We start from the raw sequence: 27,538 nt of genomic DNA on the forward strand, positions 1-27,538 counted from the left end.
CATACCTCGATATTGTTTTATGTTGTCATACCCTAATTTCGTCCGGGGACCTTTGCTTAATGACATGCGACTTTTCTTTGGTCCTTGTGAGGTGCTTGGCACCCATCATTAGGCAATTTGTGAAATTCCAGGACATGCCGAAAAACCAAAAAAATATTGATGCACAATCCGTAAGTTTCCGTGACACACTGGAAATCAAATGGAGGCATCGTTGCATAATTAAGTGAGGTTCCGTAATATTCCGTAAGTCAAAAAGGGGATGATTATGTAATCCGCAAGGTTCCGTAACATTACGGAAAGAAAACAAGTATCGTTACGAAATTCGTAAGTTTCCGTAACTTTACGAAAAAAGAATCACCAAAAAAAGCAGAGGGGGGTGTACTTAGTAAAAATGGGGGTGCAAATAGCACTCAGGCCCACTTGGGCCCTCCAGAAGATTCCTCCAGAAGGCTGTTGCTTCTGGAGGAAGCAACCTGGCTCGCCTGGGCGAGCTGGGCGGCAAGCATCTCCCCTATTTTGCTATAAATAGGGGAGGAAGTGAAGAATAAAAGGGTTCAGCCCCTTAGGCACTTCTCTCTCTTTCAAATTTGCTTAGAAAAATTGTTTCCGTGAAGAAAATCTAAGCCGAGGCACTTCCGAAACGTTTCCGTAACGTTTTCCGTGAGGAATTTCGCAAAGGTTTTGACCGTTCTTCGACGTTCTTCATTCGTTCTTCATCGTTCTTCGATCTTCAACGGGTAAGTACCTCGAACAAAGCTTTTCGATTCATTCTATGTACCCGTGGTGGTCCACATTGTGTTTCGTGTATTTTTATTCTCATTTCATTTACTTTTTATACCCCCTCTTGACGTGCTTAAGCCATTTTATTTAAGTCATTTCTCGCTTAACCTAAAAATAAAATAAATTTCCACCGAACGTTTGAATTGTATTATCCGTTAACTTCGGTTAAAATGAATTCCGACCGTTCGGTCGTGCCATAACCACGTTGGAAATCAAAAAGAGATAAAATAATAATATAATAAAAAAAAATATACCTTTTAGTAAAATAAAGCGGAAAATCAATCGGACGTTTTCTCTTTGGGATTTCTCATTCTTAATTGAATTGACTAATAACTAAAGTGAAACTAAGGCAAAAATCAACTCGCCTAGTCAAGCTCGTCCATAAAAATAGGCTTTTGAAGTTTATCATTTCAAATTCTTACTAAGTAAAATGGATCATTTTCAAGGTCCAACGTCTTAAAATGATCACCTTTTAAGTAAAAATAATCACTTGATAAAAAAGAACTACGTAGGTCTGATTTCCTCATCGCAATTGAGGAATACGTAGGAGCAAAGGGAAACACCCTTGTCGACCACAAAAAGAGAAAAATATAAAAAGGGTATAAAGGATATAAAGACATAAAAAGGGAACGTAAAAATCAAAGTCATGTTTGCACATTCGATTAAAGGCTGCCGTCCCTTGGGACGGACGTGTGGAGTGCTAACACCTTCCCCGTGCGTAAATACAACTCCCGAACCTTTCACTTAAAAGTTCGTAGATCGCGTCTTTTCCGGTTTTTCCGACGTTTTCCTCAAATAAACGTTGGTGGCGACTCCGCGCGTATTCCTTTCGTGGAATACGCATCCCGCGAGTCACGCGTCGCCCTCCCGCCGAAGGGTAGGTTGCGACAGTTGGCGACTCCACTGGGGAATGTTTTTAGAGAGTTAGGCCATTTAATCTTGTGCAAAGTTTTGCCATGACTTACTCCTTTGTTGGTTTCCCTTTATTATGTTCTTGTATATATAACTCTTTGATGCTTTTAGTGCATTTTTTGTATGCATGAGGTAAATATTTATTCATTTGATGCACACAAACACTAACACTATTTGCACACACGGTGAGTTGAGGAAGGGGCCCTATACCCGGGTTCGTGGGAACATAAGGAGTGGAGGTGAATCTGTGATCATGCTAGGTCTCCGACTTGCTTGATTACAGTGAACCCTCATCTAGAGTTTTTCTCTTTGAAAACATATTGTTGCTAGTAGTCCCTACTGCTGCAGTATGTTCTTCGAAGGGGATGATACCTCTAGAAACCATCAAGAGAGATATGACTACCTTGGGGGTTATCACTAAAAGCCTAGTTAGCTCTTTCCCTTATAGGTCCCTTAAATAGGGGCACGGAGCAAACATGCTGCGTGCCATTTTTCACACTGCCATGCATAAGTATCATATACCCTCTTGCTTATATTTGTTTGTGAATATTGTCGTACTATGTACATCCCCGTGTTGTGCCTTTCGCATATGCATCATGCGTGGGTTTCGTCTTTGATCCCCTCACTTTAGCAAACCGACGGAGGGTCCGTGTCGCCTTCTTAAAAACATACGTTGGGTGCCACGCCGCCCAAACATTGTATCCAAGAAGGGGACAATTTCTCGGGCTCCCGTATTCGTAAATTGCATCTGTGTCATATGCATTTCTTCATGCATTCATCCATTCCACCCATGATAGATGTCGGAGTTTTGATTCGCACTAGATTTTATTTCACTTTAGTAAAACATGGAATCAAGTCAAAAGCCTTTGCTTAAAAAGAGGTTCTATCAAGTCAAAATCAAGAGCTTAGAGGTCACTAGTTTACGAGAGTTGGGGCAATTAATGGGTCAACTTCAACGGCAAGCCTTCCACAAAGCCTATGGTAAGATTTGGGACCTAGCTAGGGTAGAAGTCTCCATGGAACCGATTGCATCCCTTTCCCAGTATTATGACCAGCCCCTAAGGTGCTTCACATTTGAGGACTTCCAGCTAGTGCCGACTGTGAAAGAGTTTGAAGAAATCATGGGATGCCCACTGGGAGGAAGGAAGCCATATCTTTTCTCTGGGTTCTATCCCTCCACGACAAGAGTTGCCAAGGTGGTGAAAATCTCACCACAAGAGTTGGACCGTGTAAAGCAAAACAGGAATGGGGTAGTCGGAGTACCAAGGAAGTGTTTGGAGGAAAGGGCAAAGGCCTTGGCAAATCAAGGCGAATGGGCTTTCTTTTATTGACATCTTGGCACTTTTGATCTTTGGAGTTGTCCTCTTTCCGAATATGGAAGGGTTAGTGGACCTAGCAGCGATTGACGCTTTCCTCACCTTTCATCATGGCAAGGAAAGCCCGGTCGTTGCCATTTTTTCCATGTATGACACGTTCGACCGGGGATGTGAAAAGAGCAGCGCAAGAATTGTTTGTTGTGCACTGGCTCTCTATGTGTGGCTGGTTTCACACCTTTTTCTCCAAGAAGGTGGGCCTGTCTATCCGCTACAATGTCACCGCTCGTGCGTCGAAAAAGGAAAGGCGAATTGGGAACAACTCTTGGCTAGCATGGAGGGGCGTCTGTTAATTGGTTCCCTCGCTAGAAGGAAGGAAGAATCAGGATTCTATCTTCATGCGAAGGATGTCCAAATGTTCCCTTGATGGGAACAAGGGGTTGTATTAATTATAATCCTGTCCTCTCCATAAGACAGCTTGACTACCCCATGAGAGAAGTGCCATCAGACGAAAGCATCACGCCTTTCATCGCACGGGGTTTCAATGACCACAACGCGAGGGTACTCCAAGGAGTTCGCAAGGCATGGGATGCGGCGTGAAGAAAGGACAGAGAGCTTAGGGGAAGCAGTGATGGGATCATCGGAGGCTATCATAAGTGGCTGAGAATCCGGACACAAGGATTGGATTGGCTCCCAAATCTAAAGACTGTGAGAGACAATGAGGTTAAAGCTTCGGAAGAAAGTGATGAGGTACAAGCCCTAAAGGCAAAGCTTGAAAGAGCCCGGGTAGTCAAAAAGAAGTTCAAGTCCATAGCCATCAAAGTCTGAAGAGAGTATGATGAACTAAGGGACGTAAATATGGCCACCGATGAAGCCTTGGAATGAGAAACCAAGAAGGCCCGAAAGGAAGAACACGACCAAAACAAGTTTTGAGGGGCTTTATAGGGCAGCAATAGTGAGCTCAAACTCCGAAGAGGTGAAAGGAATCATCACGGGTCAAAGGCATGATCTGGAAGGACGAGCTAAAGGCTTGCCTTAGGTCGAAAAGAAATTTGTCCCAACAGTTAAGGTGAGAATGAAGGGAATATGTGGGCCATCATCGATGAGTGCAAAGAGAAGCTAAATCTAGCGGCGACTCACGAGCAAAGGCTAGAGGATGAGTACGCCAAGATATCAGCAGAAAGGGAAGCAAGGGAAAGGGTAATTGATTCATTGCACCAAGAGGCAGCAATGAGGATGGACCGATTTGCTCTTACTTTGAACAGGAGTCAAGAACTTCCCCGATTGTTAGCCAAGGCCAAGGCAATGGCGGACACCTACTCCGCCCCCGAGGAGATCCACAGACTTCTCAGCTATTGTCAGCATATGATAGACTTAATGGACTATATGATTAGAAACCGCTAGGAAGTTTGTATTGTCGCTCAGATCTTGACTAGTTATAACTTTTTGAATAAGATGAATTTATCCCACGTTTTTACTCCAAAAATCAGTGCGAATCAAGTCACTCCCGCATTTTATCTCTAGCATGCATTGTATGTTGGTCTCGTCCTTTGTCATGGGAAGCCGGAAAGGTCCATATCACCTTCTTAACTGTACACATAGGGCACTGCGCCCCCAAATGTGCAAGTAAGAAGAGATAATTTTTCGGGCTCTCGTGTCCGTAAATGCATTCATATCATGCATCGCATAAACATCTCTTCATGGTATCATAATGAACATATCGTTCCTGCATTTGTCTGTTATCATATTACAGCCTCACATTTTGCATGAGTCATGGCATCATCATGCATATGCGTTCAACAAACTTTTTGATCTGCAAAATTGCATACCATTTGTTTTCATGTTTGCTCATCCTTGCGTTTTCCTCTACAAAACAAAAACAAAAAAGGGGAAGCGTGAAACTTCACACTACATTCTTAGTTGCATGTGTTAGGCACCATGAGCCAACCATGTTGGGATCATAAACCCATTTCTAAAAAAAAAAAAAACACACAACAACAAAACAAAATAATTGAACATGGTACCTAATGCATGGTTAACTAGGAAATGGTGTTTCTTCGGGCATCTCAATTTCATAATTACATTTTCCATGCATAGCTTAAAGTATGCCCGAGTCATTCATCCCTATGAGATGTTGTTGAAGTATTGGCGATCAGAATTGCCATTCCTTGGATTATAGGGTTGAACCGAGCTCATGCTTTTACAAAAAGGTTCATCAAGTCAAGTTGAAATATGGAAGTAACCGTCTTGCAAAATTGGGGCAAAAGATGAATCGAGTCACATCATTGCTTCGTCTACTGCCAAACATATTTAGGATTGTTGATGTCCTTGTTACTTCCAGTTTCACCTTGACAAAGATGTCATGGATCATGTTGAAAATCTAAATTGATTCAACCCCATATCCTGCGTAAAAATTCGCAATACTTCAACTGTACATCATTCGCATACATCCATGCTTTTCATTGGTTGCATTGCTCATTGCATTCTTTCCTTGAAAAATAAAATAAAATAAAATGAACTTAATCATTGTTATAAAAAAGAAAAGGACACGCTTTACGGCGCCCTTACCGAACTCGTGCTAGAGCTAGAGTAATGGGTGAAGTAGAGGAGGTGCAAGAGAAGATGAAGGCCGACATGGAGGCCATGAAAGAGCAAATGGCCACAATGATGGAGGCCATGATGAGCATGAAGAAGATAATGGAAGCCAATGCGGTTATAGTTGCCGCTACTAGCGCTGTCGCTAAGGTGAACCCGATGCTCCCATCTGGCCTCAAGCAAATGAATCATCCAACCTCAAATATGGTAGGCAAAGATTTGGGAAGTACGGACGACCCCATGATGTGCAAATTCAAAACGAGCACGCCTTCCCATCCTATGGCTTGCCTCCCAACTATACACCACCCAACGTGGCATACACTCTCAATGAAAATCTCAATAACTCCACTCCGATACTCATTGAGAACCAATAACCTCAATCTGATCAGGCACATATCTCTCAAACCATGGGGGAGACACATGAAATTCCCCACCACAATCTAGCTGACTTCGAGCCTTGGCTCGGATATGCCACTGAAGGGCAAGCAGTTGGTGGTATACCCTTTGGAAACACTTTGGAGGGCCCTCAGTTTCGCCCACAACCACAACCATTGCATTTTGCGGTGGGAAGAGCCCCTCCTGCTATGGCCGAAAAGGGAAAGGCGGATCATCTAGAGGAATGGCTCAGGGCCATTGAAGGAGGTGAAGATTATTCCTTTGCTAATCTAGAAGAGTTGTTCCTAGTACCCAATATCATCACCCCTCCCAAGTTCAAGGTGCTGGACTTTGACAAGTACAAGGGGACTACTTGTCCCAAGAACCATCTAAAGATGTATTGTCAGAAGATGGGGGAATACGCAAAAGATGAGGAATTGCTGATACATTCCTTCCAAGAAAGTCTTACTAGGGTAGCTGTAACCTGGTACACTAACTTGGAATCTTCCCGAGTCCATTCTTGGAAGGACCTAATGGTTGCCTTTGTTAGGCAGTATTAGTACAATTTTGATATGGTTCTGGATAGGATGCAACTACAAAACATTTGCATAAAGGGGGGGCAGATCTTTCAAAGAACACGCCCAAAAGGTGGAGGGATCTGGCGGCCCAAGTGGTACCCCCAATGATGGAAAGGGAGACAATGATCGTGATGGTAGACACATTATCGATACTCTACTATGAAAAGATGGTGGGCTACGCACCCTCAAAGCTTTGCGGATTTGGTCTTCGCCAGTGAAAGGATCGAAGTGGATCTGAAAAGAGGCAAATTTAATCATCCTGCTTGGACGAATGAGAAAACTGGGGCAAATAAAGAGGGTGAGGATGAGGGAGAAACCCATGCTGTGACTGCCATCCCTGTACGGCCAAGTTTCCCACCAACCCAACAATGTCATTACTCAGCCAATAACAAACCTTCTCCTTACCTACCGCCCATTTATCCACAAAGGCCATCCCTAAATCAACCACAAAGTCTGTCTACCGCACTTCCAATGACGAATACCACCTTTAGCACAAACCAAAAACACCAACCAAGAAATGAATTTTGCAGCGAGAAAGCCTGTAGAATTCACCCCAATTCCAGTGTCCTATGCTGACTTGCTCCCATATCTACTTGATAATTCAATGGTAGCCATAACCCTAGCCAAGGTTCATCAACCTCCATTTCTCCGAGAATACGACTCGAACGCAACGTGTGTTTGTCACGGAGAAGCCCCGGGGCGTTCCATTGAGCATTGTAGGGCTCTGAAGCGTAAGGTGCAAGATCTAATTGATGCGGGCTGGCTGAAATTTGAGGAGAATTGCGTGTAAATCCTGACATTGACAAGAGATGCCACACATGGGGCAATTTTGAAAGCTGTTGTTAGATGTCTCTAATGACTCACCAGGATTTTCAACTTTCACCGGAATTGGGTGCAAGCCATTGGTCTATTTGCTCAAGCGACCTGTGACCATTCAATCAGAGGTTACTCGTCTTGCACGTTGGCGGGGCTGCCGTAAAACAACAAATAAAGCTCAAAACAAATAAGTTTCAAAATAAAAATAAAAAAGGGAGTTCAAAAAGAAAAAAAAATCATTTGATTGACTGTGTTTTCAAGACATTCATGTGACCTCATTATATCATTCCGGAAAGTTTGTCTTTTTAGAGAGAAGTGAGTTATCAAGAATAGGATGTTGGATAAATGGCCTTAGTTACCTTAAGAAAATGGGGGGTTGAATTAAGATACGAAGATTATTCCCCAATTAAACTTTCACTCTCTCTTTTCGGATTAACAATGCACACAGGGATAACCCTTCCCTTGTGTTCAGGAATCCTCTACAACAAGAGACCCACGGTCTCTTAATCCCTTTTCAGAAATAAGAAGAAGGGAAGAAGAGGTCTCTCATAAAAGAGGTAGATTGTAAAATGAAGATCAATCAAAAATTCCTTATCGAATATGCAAGTGGTTGACCAAGGAATCTTTTTGAGAGGATAAGACATTTCAGTTCAGAAAAACTCTTGATCTTTTGAGAGGATAAAACTGTTTGGGCAATGAAAACTCTCTTTAAAACATTTGAATGGCCGTTCATAAAACATTTGAATAGATATGTCTCTTGGAAATTATTTTCTGAAAATCCCTTCTGGTAATCAATTACAAGACTTATGTAATCGATTATAGGTTTTAAAAATTTGAATTAAAACATTTTCAACTGCTGGTAATCGATTACCAGAGAGCAAATCTCAATTTGACATGATAGAATTCTTTGGTCAAACCTTTTGTTTGTTTCAATTTGGAAACTTCTTCCTAAAGATTCTAAGAGATCAAACTTGATCATATATCTTGATTTTCTTGGATTCTTGTCTTGAATAAAACTTAGAAGCACTTGATCCTTTAGCATCATCAAGACATCAAAACATCTTGCTTCTACATAGGAGTCATTTGACTTAATCCATCAACTGAAAGATCCTTCAACAATTTCTCGTCCTTGGAAAATTCTTTTTGCAAGAATCAACTGCTTCTTTCATTCTTCCTCACTACGAGGTCGTGAAAACAAGACAACACTTGGTACCTCTAAGCCCTACACTAGGGCAACGAAAGGCACCATGCAAAAACCTCAAGCGAACCTAGGGGCAGATTAGAAGTTCTCACCCAATAGGTTCCCTCCTACAAGGTCATGACGAAAGACAACGATTGGTACCTCAAAGCCTTACACTGGGGCAATGAGGGGCACCGTGCATGAGCCTCAAGTGAACATAGGGGCCGATCAAAAGTTCTCACCCGTCGATGTTTTTAAACAAGGAAAAAAAGGGGAGACAAGCCCTGGAATTTCAATAGATTGATTAAACATCAAACGGCTCCATTCCCGTCACTCCAAAACGGTCAAGTGACTAAATCAAACAGAACATACACTTTGAGGGAGTTCCCGGAGAGATTTGCAAAAGATAGGATAAGGTCACATGAATTATCACCTCTTTCAAAAGGACAGTCAATCTATGTTTTCCAAAAAAAATCAAATCAAAATCAAAATCACGAAATAGGGAAAGAATGTCATGAACATTGTACAACTTTCCATTACATTGCATTGTTTCATATGAAGTCCGCATTTACCAAATTTCACGACAAAGGTTGCATGCATCTGCATCCCTAAAAATCATGTTAACTGCATAGATTTCCTACATCTAATGTCCAAATCTTGTGGATTTGGGATGACCGGCCCTCTCCATGAGTCGATCTCTTGCTTTCTCATAAGGGTGGACCCTTGGGTACTCGTACCTATCACTTTTAGAGGACTACACGTCCTCGCCAACAGAGGACTGCACGCCCTCACCTTCAGAGGACTACATGTCCTCGCCTTGAGAGGGCTACACGCCCTCACCTTGGGTACTAGTTACCCTCACCGTTGAGAGGACTACACGTCCTCGCCTTGAGAGGACTACACGTCCTCACCATCAGAGGGCTGCACGCCCTCACCTCCAAAGGACTACATGTCCTCACCTTGAGAGGGCTACACGCCCTCACCTTGGGTACTAGTTACCCTCACCGTTGAGAGGACTACACGTCCTCGCCTTGAGAGGGCTACCCGCCCTCGCCTTGGGTACTAGTTACCCTCACCTTCATAGGACTACACGTCCTCACCTTCAGAGGGCTACACGCCCTCGCCATCAGAGGACTGCATGTCCTCACCTTCAGAGGGCTACACGCCCTCGCCATCAAAGGACTGCATGTCCTCACCTTCGTAGGGCTACACGCCCTCACCTTTAGAGGACTACACGTCCTCGCCTTCGTAGGGCTACACGCCCTCACCTTGAGAGGACTACACCTCCTCGCCAACAGAGGGCTGCATGCCCTCACCTTGAGAGGACTACACGTCCTCGCCAACAGAGGGCTGCACGCCCTCACCTTGAGAGGAATACACGTCCTCACCATCAGAGGGCTGCACGCCCTCACCTCCAGAGGACTACACGTCCTCGCCAACAGAGGGCTGCACGCCCTCACCTTTAGAGGGCTACGTGTCCTCATTTTCAATGTGCTCCACATCCGCACCTTAAGAGAATTTAAGGTCCTCTGTCCTTAAATGCTTAACCGAGACTTGCACTCCCGGTTAAGGGACCAGTAGTTTCCTTTTAACGGTTCCTGGGCCACCCCCTGATATTGGAGGAGGGCCAACTGTGCGAGCACAACCAGAGAGGGAGGCTGTCACACAGCTACTATGCATACCGGGGCAAGATTTCACCCGTGCCGCTGCAAAGAGACGAGTGCGGATCATGCGCACCAACATGACCACTCTTACACAGATATAGATGACATTGCTACTTAGCAACATTCTACCCAGCGACCGCAATGCCAATCTCCCCCTGCAAAAGTATCAGTTGGTCTGTGTCGTCCCGACATGGGTAAGTATGCATATGGTTCAACTAATTTCTGATACCATCTATTGCTTGCAGGGATCGCACCCACAAAGACACCCAGTGGACCTGAAGAAGTCCAACAGGACCCTGGGGTTTCCAGCTCTGGTTACGGGCCTCTGTCGGCCCTATAGGGCGCCCGTCCCCCCAGCAAGCTCATGCCATCAGGACATAGGTAAGTATGCACCTCCCCCAACTGATTTCTGATGTCATCTATTGTTTGCAGGGATCGTGCCCGCAAGACACCTAGTGGACCCGAAGAAGGCCAACAGGGTCTTGGAGTTGCCAGCTCTAAATACGGGTCTCTATCAGTTCAAGGGAGTGCCTGTTGCCCCCAGCAGGGTCATCAGGCTCCCTACCAATCGAGCTTTCATCAAGAAGTGTTGCGCCCCCAGGCAGGCGCAGGGCGAAACACCACAGCAGCATTGGAATGGCCGGCAGCGGGCAACAGACGCACCGCCATCACCTCTAGAGTTCACCTCTGCTCATCCACAAAAAGGTTTGAGTATTGCCTACACAACATGGCCGACCAATAGGCGACCAAGTCCAAAGCCAAATGTAAGCAAAGTACTAGGTCAGTGACCGACAAGTCATAAGGCGTCCAGCTCAAGACGTTAAAGAAGCGCTACTAGGAGGCAACCTAGTACCTTTTGAATCTATGCTTGTTATTTGATCACTTTTTATAGTAGGACGCACCTAGTTGCTCATGATCCTGGCAATTTAAATAAAACGAGCACAAGCTCGAAAGGTAGTCATACCTTACAAAATATATATATGTATGTTTAGGTAGAAAGATACCTTAGATATGCATGTATGTAAACAAAAAATACTTTACAAAATATATATATGTATGTTTAGGTAGAAAGATACCTTAGATATGCATGTATGTAACAAAAAAATACTTCACAAAATATATATATGTATGTTTAGGTAGAAAGATACCTTAGATATGCATGTATGTAAACAAAAACACACTTCACAAAATATATATATGTATGTTTAGGTAGAAAGATACCTTGGATATGCATGTATACTGCAAAAATACCTTACAAAACATATATATGTATGTTTAGGTAGCAAGATACCTTGGATATGCATGTATATAGAAAAAATACCTCACAAAAATATACACATGTTTAGGTTGCAAAATACCTCATGAAAAAAAAAGGAAAAAAAACAAACAAGAAAAAGAAATAAACAAATGATAATGATAAAAAAAAGAAGGAGAAAAAAGAAAATAAGTTGTCTAGCTGAAAAACCAACATGCTTTTGAAAAGAGATGATTTCCAACTTTTCTTTGAAAAAAAAAAAAATTCATTGATCATAACCAATTTTTGGAAAATGTGTCTACACCTGAAGGGTGAATGCTGTGAAATTTCCCCGGACGCCCGAAATGGACTCGGATGAATGCACAAATTGATAAAAGAACATATTTTGGAAACATTGGGTTGATTTAAAATAGAGGAAATGAATCCTGAGCCCTAGGCATCACATGACCATAAAAATTTGACACTTGAGCGTCCACATAGGTGCATGCATGACCAGTTTTGCATAAAATTTCCAAATCATCATTTTTGCATTTGTGTCATGGAAATAATGTGGGGCATCCCTTTTATCCTTGAACCAAACCAAACCCTGACATGTATCATGTCTAGCCATTCTACAAGTCTTGAGCCGAAATCCTGACTCACCATAATCCTTACCCTCGGAAGCAAAAAAAAAAAGGGGAAAGAAGGAAAATTTCCAATCAAAGAGTGGGAGAAAGCAAAAAGAAAAGAAAGAAAATTCCCAATCAAAGAGTGGGAGAAAAAAAGAAGAAGAAAGGGAAGAAAGTTCCCGATCAAAGAAAACAGAAGAAATATGCAGAAAGGTCTTTGGACCGGACAATATCTGAACAATACAGAATTGTCACCAAATGAACAAAAAGAAGGAAAGGAAACCACGACCTAAAATGGTCTTCCCCCTTTAATTGCCAACCAAAATCTTGTGCGCTAGCGACTTTTTCGCCCCGCACTAAACAAAGACAGAAAAGGAAAAAGCCAACAAAAATAAATCAAAGGCCAAAAACACACAAAAGCCGAAAAACCCATCAAAAGAACCCATTCCCAAGGGAAGTCCTATTGATCCATGATCACACATGTAATTTTTGATTTGATAGGAAATAATTTGCAAAGTTAAGTCATGACATATCTATGGTTCGGAATTAGGATAAAACACTTACCTGTGCGAGATTGATACACTTTGAGTGGATTTCTTCTATTTTTGTCGAACCCAGTGTTTCCTCTAAATGGTCATTTAGAAACGAAATGCTAACATCCAAAATCTCATTTATGGTCATGGGGGATTTCATCAACATACTCTCCTTCCCTGGTAAACGCATTGTTCTTTTCACTCAAAAAAAAGCATAGGCTGCTCTAATCGGTTGGAATATTTGTCTCTTTGCTAAAGCATGTTTGCATTTTAGTGGAGAAAACACCGAGACTTTTTCAAGTCTCACAAGTTATCCAGAACTACGTAGGTCTGAGTTCCTCATTGGAGGATACGTAGGAGCAAGAGCCTCGCTTTTGTCGACCACACCGCTTTTTCGTTACCATGACCCAAGAGCTGGTAGCCCGCGGAGACACCTTACGGTTATCCGCACCTCGTCATTCAGTGACCCCAAGTGTGATTGATGAGCAGAGGCCAATGTGGTCATCTGCGCCCTTTCCGGAGATGTCAGCATCTTCCGGTTGAGACTTTTTCAAGTCTCACAAGTTATCTAGAACTACGTAGGTCTGAGTTCCTCATTGGAGGATACGTAGGAGCAAGAGCCTTGCTTTTGTCGGCCGCCCCACAAGTTCTGTCATACTGACCCTGAGGTCATGTGACATGCGGAGACAAAATTTGGTCATTTCGCAACCCTTTGCCATTCAGACACAGTCGTGTCCGATGGCACGCAGAGACAAAATTTGGTCATTCTGCACCCTTTGTCATCCAGAGGCGGCGGGCCCGATGACATGCGGAGACAAAATTTGGTCATTCCGCACCCCTTTGCCATTCAGACACAGTCGTGTCCGATGGCACGCAGAGACAAAATTTGGTCATTCTGCACCCTTTGTCATCCAGAGGCGGTGGGCCCGATGACATGCGGAGACAAAATTTGGTCATTCCGCACCCCTTTGTCATTCAGACACAGCCGTGTCCGATGGCGCGCAGAGACAAAAATTGGTCATTCTGCACCCTTTGTCATCCAGAGGCGGCGGGCCCGATGACATGCGGAGACAAAATTTGGTCATTCCGCACCCCTTTCCCATTCGGACACAGTCGTGTCCGATGGTACGCAGAGACAAAATTTGGTCATTCTGCACCCTTTGTCATCCAGAGGCGGCGGGCCCGATGACATGCGGAGACAAAATTTGGTCATTCCGCACCCCTTTGCCATTCAGACACAGTCGTGTCTGATGGCGCGCAGAGACAAAATTTGGTCATTCTGCACCCTTTTGTCATCTAGAGGCGGCGGGCCCGATGACACGCAGAGATTTACATTATCTTCCGCACTCACAAGATCTGTCATACTGACTTTTGAGTCACGCTGACGGGCGGAAATACCCGAGTGGTTATCCGTATAAACATTCTTTTGCTATCTGTAAGACAGAACGCTTGATAGCATGCAGAGACTGACGTCGTCTTCTGCACCTTTTGTTCCCTCGGGAACAACAAGTCATTTGCATGTGGAGATTTTATGGTCACCCGCGACTCTCGTCAAATCGAGAGGAACGAAATTAGTGTCTTATCTTTACTTTCCTTTTATCTCCAATAAAAGACAAGTAAAGAGGGGCAACTGTCATACCCTAATTTCGTCCGGGGACCTTTGCTTGATGACATGCGACTTTTCTTTGGTCCTTGTGAGGTGCTTGGCACCCATCATTAGGCAATTTGTGAAATTCCAGGACATGCCGGAAAACCAAAAAAATATTGATGCACAATCCGTAAGTTTCCGTGACACACCGGAAATCAAATAGAGGCATCGTTGCATAATTAAGTGAGGTTCCGTAACATTCCGTAAGTCAAAAAGGGGATGATTATGTAATCCGCAAGGTTCCGTAACATTACGGAAAGAAAACAAGTATCGTTACGAAATTCGTAAGTTTCCGTAACTTTACGAAAAAAGAATCACCAAAAAAAGCAGAGGGGGGTGTACTTAGTAAAAATGGGGGTGCAAATAGCACCCAGGCCCACTTGGGCCCTCCAGAAGATTCCTCCAGAAGGTTGTTGCTTCTGGAGGAAGCAACCTGGCTCGCCTGGGCGAGCTGGGCGGCAAGCATCTCCCCTATTTTGCTATAAATAGGGGAGGAAGTGAAGAAGAAAAGGGTTCAGCCCCTTAGGCTGCCGTCCCTTGGGACGTGAAGGAGTACGTTCATCTTGAGGAGGGAGTGCATCCTTCTTCAGCCATTGTCCATTCCGATCTTTACGATACCCAAAGGAGGTCACGGCACCAGCACCAATTGCAAAGGAACGCTTGACTTGAACAAAGGGTTCATCATCAAGCGGAATTTGAAAATGACGCAAAAACAGAGTAATCAAATGTGGATAAGGAAGAGGTGCATTGGCCCGTAATGCCTTATGCATTCGGTACCGAACCAAATGGGCCCAGTCGATCTGACGACCGGTAAGAAAAGCCCACATAAGAATCAAATCCTACTCAGAGGCTTGTGCTAAATTTGAAGACCGAGGAAGCAAAATTCTAACAATGATATAATGCATGATGCGATTATCAAAAGTTAATGACCCGGCCAACAATCTACCGGTCATTTCAGCTTGATCATTGTAGACCATGCGACAAGCATCATGACTCGAATAATCGAATTTCCAGTCATCAACAATGGTACCCTCAAAAGGTGCACCTTAACTGGGTAAATGAGTCAAAGAAAAGAATAGTGACTGATCAATGTTCATAGAAGTACCATGCACCTCAGACATAATAATACCATCCTGAATTTTTAAATTGCAGTAGAAGACCTTTACAAGTTCAGGATAATATGGCAATTTTAATGACATGAAATCAACAAGACCAGAATTTTGAAACACTTGATAACAATCAAACGTTTCATCATTAAAGAATTCTACGTCTAGGTACTTAGGGTCTAAGATTATTCTAGAAGAAAACTGAGAAAGGTACCGTAGACGCTGATCATCGGATGAAAACAAAGTTGATGATCTTGGAGATGACAAAGAAGGAGGAATAGGTGCTGTGGGTGCTCCGGATGGGCCGTGGCGGCGATGGGCAGCAGCAGCAGCGGTGGAGGATGATCCCTTTCTCTTCTTCGATGGCTCTGCCATTTGATGAAGTTTTTGTGGATTTTGATCGGTGGAAGTGAAAGAGGAGTAAAAAAGAGGAAGATTGGGCTTTACGGGACGTGATTTGGTGAAGAATTGAGTGAGAATCGAAGGTTTGAAGTTCTAGGTATGGAGGAAAACGTGGAGGAGGCTTTGGCTGCGCAGCAGCTCTGATTTCGTGAGTATTTATAGAAGATGACGTATTGTAATCGATTACAGGTATTGGTAATCGATTACAGGCCCAATAAGCCTTTTGGTAATCGATTACAGGATGTTGTAATCGATTACAGGCTGCCTGTTCATGTGTAATCGATTACACTGGGTGGTAATCGATTACCAGAGCCTATCCTAGGCTATTTTCTTAAGAGAATTTCTATGTTTATGCTAAAATATATCCTATATGATTAATTATCACTCCTAATATACTAAATTCAATCATTCAATTATTATATATACAAGAAATCATAAATTCTATCATAAAAACAAGAATTCAAACAAGATCAAACAAAATAATCTACAATCAAAAGGCAAGAGTAAATCAACCAATCAATCAACCAATCAATCCCTATTTTTCTAAATCTCTTACATCTAAGAGACCTAATTCTCTTCTAATAGAGAAGAACACTTCCTTGGGGAGAGGTTTAGTGAAAATATCAGCAAGTTGATTCTTAGTATCAACAAATTCTAATACACAATCTCCCTTAAGGACATGATCTCTAAGAAAGTGGTGTCTAACCTCTATATGTTTAGTTCTAGAGTGTTGTACTGGGTTTTTGGATAGATTTATGGCACTATTATTATCACACTTAATAGGTATGCGATCAAGAATGATGCCATAGTCAGATAATTGTTGCTTCATCCATAAAATCTGTGCACAACAACTACCGGCAGAGATATACTCCGCTTCAGCAGTAGATAAAGCAACACTGTTTTGTTTCTTACTATGCCATGAGACAAGAGCCGATCCAATAAATTGACAAGTTCCACTTGTAGTTTTTCTATCAGTTTTAGATCCGGCAAAATCAGAATCAGAATATCCTATTAAGTTACATGTTGAATTCTTAGGATACCATAATCCTAAATTGATTGTTCCTAATAGATATCTCATGATTCTCTTTACTGCACTTAAATGTGATTGTTTGGGGTTGGATTGAAACCTAGCACACATGCATACACTAAACATAATATCAGGTCTACTAGCAGATAAATAAAGAAGAGATCCGATCATACCTCGATATTGTTTTATGTCTATAGACTGACCAGATTCATCTTTATCTAAGTAACAATTAGTGCTCATCGGTGTAGACATGTGTTTTGCACTATCCATCCTGAAATTCTGATACTGAGGACAGATGTCGTACAGGATGTCACGACATCGCGCTTCAGAACATGCAGATTGTATATGACAGTATGAACAGATTAAACAAGTAAATAACACAAGAGGATTGTTAACCCAGTTCGGTGCAACGTCACCTACATCTGGGGGCTACCAAGCCAGGGAGGAAATCCACTAAAATAGTATTAGTTCGAAGATCTAACAGCCACTGTATACAACCTTCTCACCTAACCACTACCCATGCAACTTCTACCTAAGAGCCACTCTTAGATATGAGAGCCCCTCTCACTCCCTCTCAATCACTCACCAGTGTTTACAAACAAATCACAGACACACCAGAGATTGCTCTCTGAACAATAGAGATCAACTCTACACACTCAGGTCCAACACTTGATGTTAGGGTAACATCAAGGTGGCTCACAAAATACTCAAGTCACAAAACTCACAAAATAACTCTTCAATCTCTGACTTGATGGAAAACTCGTGCAGCCTTCATGTTTATATAGCAGTGTACGTATCTGGGCTGCAACAACTTGCGCTGGATAAGATCTATCATTCTCCTGAAAAATCTGCACTTAAAGATCTAAAAGATAAAGTTTTATCTTTTAGTTTTTATCTTCAATCTCTAATCCCTGAACGAAACTATTCAAGTTTGTAATTCAAACTTTAATTATCTTTTAATTCGTTCCTAAAGATAGAGCGCCTAATCTGTTGCTGACTGCACATTAATCTGTTAAAGATATAACAGATTTATGTGTCCAGTATTTTCGGGCAGGATGTCCTGGACATTGTATCCGACATCGTGGATCCTGCAGCTTCAATTCTTCATTTGACATTTTATCTTGCCTTGTGCATTGTGCAGCCCGATCTGATTCCTTGACATAATGTTAGACATCATGTGCAGCAACTCCAGCTTTCCTTCATTGTCTAAGTGCTTATGTTTTAACAAAATTTTAGCCAATCTTTTAAAACTCAGTAAAGCTAGGCACTAACAATCTCCCCCTTTGGCAAATTTTGTCTAAAACATACTTAGACACTTCCTGAGCAGGTACGAGCAGTCATGCAAGTGGGATCAGCAACTTTCATTATCAGAGTAATCAAGCACAGCAGTATCTGTAGTGGTGACAGCAAAATTCTGCAAGTTGCAAATCTACAAGTCTTTTCCAGGATGTCAAGACATCTCACGTGACATCAGTTTTCTGCTCCCCCTGTCTCCATGCTCTTACTGCTGTGAAGTGAATATTCTGCTAGGCAGCAGTTCACTACAGCATCTTCTATCAGCTACTAGTTCCAGTAGTTTACATCAATCATCATCAGCAGCAGCAGTATAAATACTACTCCCCCTCAAAATCATAAATTATGCATAATATCCTACTACTCCCCCTTTTTAGACAGAATTTGGCAAAAGTAGAATGCATGATGTGCAAATATTACAGACCAATAACAATCAATTGTTCAAAGGGACATGCCCCAATAGCTAGTAAGAGTAAAAAGCAAAAAAAAAAAACTAAAGGTCTGATGGTCATGGGGTGGCATCAGAATCATCATCATCTGATTCTGTATCCTCTGCTGCATCTTCTTCTTCCTCAGCTGCTTCTCCATCATCAACGCCATTGTCTGAGAGTCTTTTGATCAGGCGTTCCAGCTCCATTTTCTTCTCTGTGTTGGCTTTGATGGTTGCCTCCAGCACCTTGCATGTGTCCTTGAGTTCAGCAATCAAATCATCCTTGGACACAGCACCTGAAGCAGCAGCTTTCCCTGATGTCGAGACAATGTCTGGGACATGTGTCCCCTCAAACAGTTTGTAATGCAGGGATAGAGGAGATTCTCTCTTCTTCACAGAGTCAATGTTGTTTAAAATATTGGGATGTTGACTCAACATAATGCCACACAATACAGTTGGGAAGGCAATGGGTAATTTGACAGCAAAAGATTCTGAATGCTTAATAGTTTGATCAAAAATATAGTTTCCAAAATTAAATTTGGACTTGGTTCCAACAGCATACAGAAATTTACCCAAACCTGTGGCAACAGTGGAAGTATGATTGGTGGGTACCCAGTTTGCAGTGCCAATCCTATGCAGGATTGCATACTTCACACTTAGCTTCCCTGCAGAAAGCTTCCCTTTCTTTGGCCAATGCTGGACTTGCTTGGCAGTGATTTCCTTGGCAATTTGATGCTCAGAAACAGCAATATCCACCACTCCTTCAGTTGGTCTGCCCAGGTATTTGTTGATTACAGCAGGGGAGAATCTAATACATTTTCCTCTAACAAACACTTTCTGATACTCATCACTCTTTCTGTTTGTTATGTCAGAGGGAATGTTGACAATGAATTCCCTGACTAGACTTTCATAACAATCTCCCAACTTGGTGATAGTTTTCAGCAGTCCAGCAGCCTTGATGAGGTCCATGATCTCCTTGCAATCCAAGGCATCTCTTCCTAGTTCTCTTTCTAAAGCAAGTCTGCGTTGATATACAAATTTCCACCTTTCAACATTGCCAATGGAGTGGAATGAAATGTTGTCCAATGGGGCATCAGGGACATTTCCAGGCACCTTTTTCCCTGATTTCTTGGCTCTCTTGATGTCGGGAACATCTAGTTCGACATCATCATCAGAATCAGATGAGGAAATTTCTTTCCTCTTCTTGGAAGGGATTGCAACTTTGCTCCATCTGGATGTGGTAGGAGTGATTGGTGTGCTCTTCTTCTGTGCAATAGTTTTGATTCGTCCAGACCTAGTAATGGGGGTTTTCCCTTTCTGCTTTGTAATCTTTCTGCAATGCCAGGTGCCAACTTTTTGGCAATGGGTTCCTCATCAGATTTTACTTCTTCTAGGTCAATGAGGTCACCTGGAGCAGGTTCTGGTGCCCTTGGTGCAGGGGTCTCCTCTGTGGCTTGATCCTCTTCCTCTGTTGATTTCTCTTTACTGGATGAAGAGAGGACTTCAGCATTTGGGGTGGAAGATGTAGGGACATCTTTATCAGCATCAGGGACAGAAGCATTTTTCAAAATGCTATTCACAAGACTGCGGATCTTCTTATCCATCTCAGTGTCTTCTTCCCTAGGGCTTGTTGCAAGGCTAGGGTTTTCAGAAATCTTCACTCTCTGTTGTCTTTTAGGGACCAGTTTCTCAGGAACAGGGCCTGGACCAGGAATCATTTGTATGGGTTGGATATTGAATGCAGGTTGTTCCTGGTTTGATGGAGTTTTGGAGGATGATGGAGATGATGATACAGAGGGTGAAACAGGGGATGAGGTTTCTTTTGGTGAGGTAGCCATGGAGAAGCAGAGCTTTGGGAGTGGTTTCGTGAATATCTGAGAAGTGTTGGGGAATGCTGTTGAAAACGAGATTGCTACGAAAATGTAAGTTTGAATGAGGTATGTAGGGGGACGAGTGAAACGAAGGTTGAATTTGTTTTGGCCCAGTAGTGAACGTGCTATTAACGTTTGAGCACGTTCAGATAGAAGTAATTGCTATAACTCCTCTAGCAGACAAATGCCCAGCTTGCCCCTCAGTTTTTCAAACTGATTTGCATCCAATGCCTTTGTGAAAATATCTGCTACTTGTTCCTCAGTGGCAACATGCTCCAGTGTGATAACTTTATCATCAACAAGATCTCTAATATAGTGATGTCTAATGTCAATGTGCTTGGTTCTGCTGTGTTGAACAGGATTTTTAGAAATATTAATAGCACTCATGTTGTCACAGTACAATGTCATGACATCTTGTTCGACATTGTACTCCTTCAGCATCTGCTTCATCCAAACTAGTTGTGAACAGCTGCTTCCTGCTGCAATATACTCTGCTTCTGCAGTAGATAGGGACACACATTTCTGCTTCTTGCTGAACCATGAAATAAGATTGTTTCCCAAATAGAAACATCCACCAGAAGTGCTTTTTCTGTCATCTGCACTTCCAGCCCAATCAGCATCACAATATCCAACCAGCATTGAATCTGAACAATGACAGTACATAATCCCATAGTCACTGGTGCCATTTACATATTTCAGAATTCTCTTTACTTGATTCAAGTGACTTATCTTGGGATTGGCTTGATATCTTGCACAAACACCTACTGCAAAGGTGATGTCAGGTCTGCTTGCTGTTAAATATAGTAAGCTCCCAATCATGCTTCTGTACAGACTTTGATCAACACTGGTGCCAGCTTCATCCTTTGACAGCTTCAAGTGAGTAGGTGCAGGTGTTCTTTTATGGCTGGCATTTTCCATCCCAAACTTCCTGACAATGTTCTTTGCATACTTGCTTTGTGAGAGGAATATGGAGTCTTCCATCTGCTTCACTTGGAGTCCCAGAAAATAAGTCAGCTCTCCAACAAGACTCATCTCAAATTCAGAGTGCATCTGTTGGACAAAATGTCGAAGCATCTCATTCGACATCCCTCCAAACACAATGTCATCAACATATATCTGTGCTATCATCAAGTTTTCAGCATCTTGTTTGACAAAGAGAGTCTTGTCAATTCCTCCCTTCCTATACCCTTGCTGAGTAAGGAACTCTGTTAGCCTTTCATACCAAGCTCTTGGAGCTTGCTTCAATCCATAGAGAGCCTTCTTGAGCCTGTATACATAATCTGGATGAGTTGGATCTACAAATCCCTTTGGCTGCTCCACATAGACTTCTTCATTCAGGTATCCATTCAGAAACACGCTCTTCACATCCATCTGGTACAGCTTGAATTTGAGGATGCAAGCTACACCAAGTAACAATCTGATGGACTCAAGTCTAGCAACAGGGGCGAAAGTTTCATCAAAGTCTACACCTTCAATCTGAGTGTAGCCTTGAGCAACAAGTCTGGCCTTGTTTCTGGTTATAACACCTTCTTCATTGGTTTTGTTCTTGAAGATCCACTTGGTGCCAATCACATTAGTTCCCTCGGGTCTAGGAACTAGCTCCCAAACTTCGTTCCTTCTGAATTGCTCCAATTCTTCTTGCATAGCATTGATCCAGAACTCATCAGTCAGTGCCTCTTTCACATTCTTTGGCTCAGTTTTGGAGACAAAGCATGAATTGGAGACAATCTCAAACTCCCTTGATCTTGTAGTGACTCCTCTGTTTGGATCTCCTATAATCAGCTCCTTGGGGTGCATCTTCTGGATTCTAATGGAAGGACTCTTGTCAGGTTGATTGATGTTTGGTTCATCTGTAGCAGAATCAGAGTTTTCTGCATTTTCTGCATTTTCTGCACTTTTAGCTGTATCTGCTACATTGTCTCCCGATGTTCTGACATCGTCTTCGACATCCTTCTTTCTTGCTGGAGTTAGATCATCAACAACCACATTGATGGATTCCATCACAGTTCTGGTTCTGGAATTGAATACTCTATATGCTCTGCTGTTTGTAGAGTATCCCAAGAATATTCCTGCATCACTCTTGGGATCCATCTTTCTCCTTTGCTCTCTATCTGCCAAAATGTAACATGGACTTCCAAAAATGTGGAAGTGCTTGACAGTTGGCTTCCTCCCTTTCCAGATTTCATACAGTGTGGTTGGAGTCCCTCTTCTGAGTGTGACTCTGTTGTGGATATAACATGCTGTGTTCATGGCTTCAGCCCAGAGATTATAGGGAAGTTCTTTGGCATGAAGCATGACCCTAGCAGCTTCTTGCAAGGTCCTGTTTTTCCTTTCAACTATGCCATTTTGTTGTGGTGTGATGGCTGCAGAGAACTCATGAGTGATGCCTTCAGATGTGCAGAATTCAGTAAACTTGCTGTTTTCAAACTCTCTGCCATGGTCACTCCTAATTCTCTTGATGACACAGTCTTTTTCTCTTTGAAGTCTTAGACTCAACTCTTTGAATACTTCAAAGGTGTCTGATTTCTCTCTGATAAAGTTGACCCAGGTAAATCTGGAGAAATCATCCACAACAACATAGGCATACCTCTTTCCTCCAAGGCTTTCAGCTTGCATAGGCCCCATCAAGTCCATGTGAAGTAGTTCCAGCACCCTGGAAGTGGTCTGATGTTGAAGCTTCTGGTGGGACATCTTGACTTGCTTTCCAATCTGACATTCACCACAGATTCTGCCTTCTTCTATTTTCAGATTGGGAATGCCTCTAACAGCACCTTTGTCAATGATTTTCTTCATGCCTCTTAAGTGCAGATGTCCAAATCTTTGATGCCATATTTTGACTTCATCTTCTTTGGAGGATAGACATGTGGAGGAGTAACTGGTTTCTTGAGGTGTCCATAGGTAACAGTTGTCCTTTGATCTGCTGCCCTTCATTAGAACTTCACTCTTCTCATTTGTCACCAAGCATTCTGACTTTGTGAAGTTTACATTGAATCCTTCATCACACAACTGACTGATGCTGATCAAGTTTGCAGTCAGTCCCTTTACCAGCAGTACTTTGTTCAGACTAGAAAGTCCATCATGGACTAGCTTTCCCATTCCGGTGATCTTTCCTTTAGAGCCATCTCCAAATGTCACATAGCTAGTGGAGCAAGGTTCAATGTTCACCAGGAATTCTTTAACTCCTGTCATGTGTCTGGAACAGCCGCTATCTAGGTACCAATCTTCCTTAGCTGATGCTCTAAGTGAAGTATGAACAACAAGACTAACAATCTTGTGTTTTGGAACCCACATCATCTTCCTTCCGCTGCTGCTACTTTGAGTTCCATGATGTGGATGACCATGTAGATGATAGCAAAAGGGCTTTATGTGACCATACTTGCCACAGTAGTGACACCTCCACTTCTTTCTTTTGCTCTTTTTCTGCTGCGTTCCATGATGTCGAGACCGATGTTGTGACATCGTGGCTCCAGTGCTGTTTTTGGCAGGAACAAATTCTGTCATGGTTGTTCTGCCAGCAGATTTATGAATAAATCCAAGTCCTCTCTGGTTTCCAACATTCTTCCCAAGCTGTAGCACCTCATCAAGCATATCTGAGCCTTTATTCAGCATCTTTATTGATTTTGTCATGTTTTCCAGTTTAGAGTTCAGAAAACCAATTTCTCCTTTAAGCTCAGAGATCTCCTCTTCATGTGCCTCCTTCTCAGCCTCCAGATTTGCAATGATCTTCTTTAGTTGTGCTTCTTGCTGAAGAATCTTCTCACTTTTGATGCATAGTTCTCTATAGGATATAGCAAGCTCATCAAAAGTGATTTCAACATCAATATCACTTGAATCTTCATCAGATTCAAATATCCCAGTGAGTGCATTCACATCTCTGTCAGAATCACTTTCTTGTTCACTCTCTGTATCATCAGACCAACATACAGAAAGTCCTTTTCTCTGCTTCTTGAGATGGGTGGGACATTCAGCTTTGATGTGTCCATAGCCTTCACACCCATGGCATTGAATTCCTTTGCTGTGACTGGGCTTTTCATCTGACTTCTTCTGGTATTCACTACCTTTCCTGATGTCGAAAGGGATGTTCCGGACATGTGGTTTCTGCCTCCTGTCCATTCCTTTCAGCACTTTGTTGAATTGTTTTCCAAGGAGCACAACTGCGTTAGTCAGACCTTCATCAGTATCCAGGTCATACTCATCTTCTTCTCCTTCATCATTGGACACGAACGCCAGGTTCTTGCTCTTCTTTTCAGTCCTATCCGAGAGTCCTAGCTCGAAGGTTTGAAGGGAACCAATGAGTTCATCTACTCTCATGTTGCAAATGTCTTGGGCCTCCTCTATTGCAGTGACTTTCATGTCAAATCTCTTAGGCAAAGATCTGAGGATCTTTCTCACCAGCTTTTCATCTGTCATCCTTTCTCCCAAGGCAGTGCAAGCATTGGCAATTTCAAGAATGTTCATGTGGAAGTCATGAATGCATTCTTCCTCCTTCATCTTCAGATTTTCGAATTTTGTAGCCAATAGTTGCAATCTGGACATCTTCACTTTGGAGGTTCCTTCATGAGTGGTTTTCAGAATCTCCCATGCATCCTTGGCAACTGTGCATGTGTTGATCAATCTGAAGATATTCTTGTCAACTCCATTGAATAGGGCATTCAAGGCTTTGGAGTTTCCAAGTGCCAATTCGTCTTCTTCTTTTGTCCAGTCTTCTTCTGGCTTCAATTCATCAGTGGGCTTTCCTTCTGTGTCCAGCATCTTGGGATGTTCCCAGCCTTTGATGACAGCTTTCCAGGTTCTGCTATCCAGTGATTTGAGGAAGGCCACCATCCTTGCTTTCCAGTATTCATAGTTGGTTCCATCCAGAATTGGTGGTCTGTTCACTGGTCCTCCTTCTTTCTCCATGTTCATCAGAATTTATCTCCCTAGATCTCACTCAGTGATTTCGAGTGCCCGCTCTGATACCAATTGAAATTCTGATACTGAGGACAGATGTCGTACAGGATGTCACGACATCACGCTTCAGAACATGCAGATTGTATATGACAGTATGAACAGATTAAACAAGTAAATAACACAAGAGGATTGTTAACCCAGTTCGGTGCAACGTCACCTACATCTGGGGGCTACCAAGCCAGGGAGGAAATCCACTAAAATAGTATTAGTTCGAAGATCTAACAGCCACTGTATACAACCTTCTCACCTAACCACTACCATGCAACTTCTACCTAAGAGCCACTCTTAGATATGAGAGCCCCTCTCACTCCCTCTCAATCACTCACCAGTGTTTACAAACAAATCACAGACACACCAGAGATTGCTCTCTGAACAATAGAGATCAACTCTACACACTCAGGTCCAACACTTGATGTTAGGGTAACATCAAGGTGGCTCACAAAACACTCAAGTCACAAAACTCACAAAATAACTCTTCAATCTCTGACTTGATGGAAAACTCGTGCAGCCTTCATGTTTATATAGCAGTGTACGTATCTGGGCTGCAACAACTTGCGCTGGATAAGATCTATCATTCTCCTGAAAAATCTGCACTTAAAGATCTAAAAGATAAAGTTTTATCTTTTAGTTTTTATCTTCAATCTCTAATCCCTGAACAAAACTATTCAAGTTTGTAATTCAAACTTTAATTATCTTTTAATTCGTTCCTAAAGATAGAGCGCCTAATCTGTTGCTGACTGCACATTAATCTGTTAAAGATATAACAGATTTATGTGTCCAGTATTTTCGGGCAGGATGTCCTGGACATTGTATCCGACATCGTGGATCCTGCAGCTTCAATTCTTCATTTGACATTTTATCTTGCCTTGTGCATTGTGCAGCCCGATCTGATTCCTTGACATAATGTTAGACATCATGTGCAGCAACTCCAGCTTTCCTTCATTGTCTAAGTGCTTATGTTTTAACAAAATTTTAGCCAATCTTTTAAAACTCAGTAAAGCTAGGCACTAACACATCCCAAATCTTTTGATCAATTCCTTGCAGTATTTGGATTGATTGATGAATATACCTTCTTGAGTTTGCTTGATTTGTAATCCCAGAAAGTACTTTAGTTCTCCCATCATTGACATTTCAAATTCACTTTGCATATCAAGGGAAAACTCCTTTCACAATGAATCATTAGTGGATCCAAAAATTATATCATCAACATATATTTGAACCAACAAAATATCATTATGCTTTCTCATTATGAACAATGTGGTATCCACTTTACCTCTGGAGAAATCTTTTCTAGAAGAAAATTGCTTAAGCGTTCATACCACGCCCTAGGGGCTTGTTTCAAACCATAAAGAGCCTTTTGTAATTTATAAACATGGTTTGGTTTATCAGGAATTTCAAAACCAGGGGGTTGTTCAACATATACCTCTTCTTGAATTAAGCCATTTAGAAAGGCGCTCTTAACATCCATTTGATAAAGTTTAAAATTCATTATGGATGCATATGCCAATAGCATTCTAATGGCTTCTAATCTTGCAACAGGAGCATATGTTTCTTCATAATCTATTCCTTCTTCTTGATTATATCCTTTTGCTACTAACCTGGCTTTATTTCTAATAATTATACCATGTTCATCTAATTTATTTCTAAAAACCCATTTTGTTCCTATGATAGGATAATTTTCAGGTTTTTCTACTAATTTCCACACATTATTTCTTTCAAATTGGTTTAGTTCTTCTTGCATGGCAATTATCCAGTTATCATCTACTATGGCTTCTTTTATATTTTTAGGTTCAATCATAGATACAAAAGCCATATTATTGCATAAATCTTTAAGAGAATGTCTAGTTGTTACCCCTTTTGAGATATCACCAATAATGTTGTCGAGGGGATGATCTCTTGAAGTTTTCCATTCTCTTGGGAGTTCATCATTGGATTTGACTTCTTCTGGAGGATCTTCATTGTTTCCTTTGTCATTTCCTTTGGAATCTTGTTCATGAATGTTCATATGTTCTAAAGAATCTGCAATGTCATCTAGCATATTCTTTCTTGACAATATAGCATTAGATTCATCAAAGGTAACATGAATGGATTCCTCTATATTCATAGTTCTTTTATTATATATCCTATATGCTTTGCTTTGTAATGAATATCCAAGAAAAATACCTTCATCAGATTTTGCATCAAATTTTCCTAGATTATCTT

Source organism: Glycine soja, chromosome 14, assembly GCF_004193775.1.
Source record: "Glycine soja cultivar W05 chromosome 14, ASM419377v2, whole genome shotgun sequence".
In the NCBI taxonomy this organism is placed as follows: domain Eukaryota; kingdom Viridiplantae; phylum Streptophyta; class Magnoliopsida; order Fabales; family Fabaceae; genus Glycine; species Glycine soja.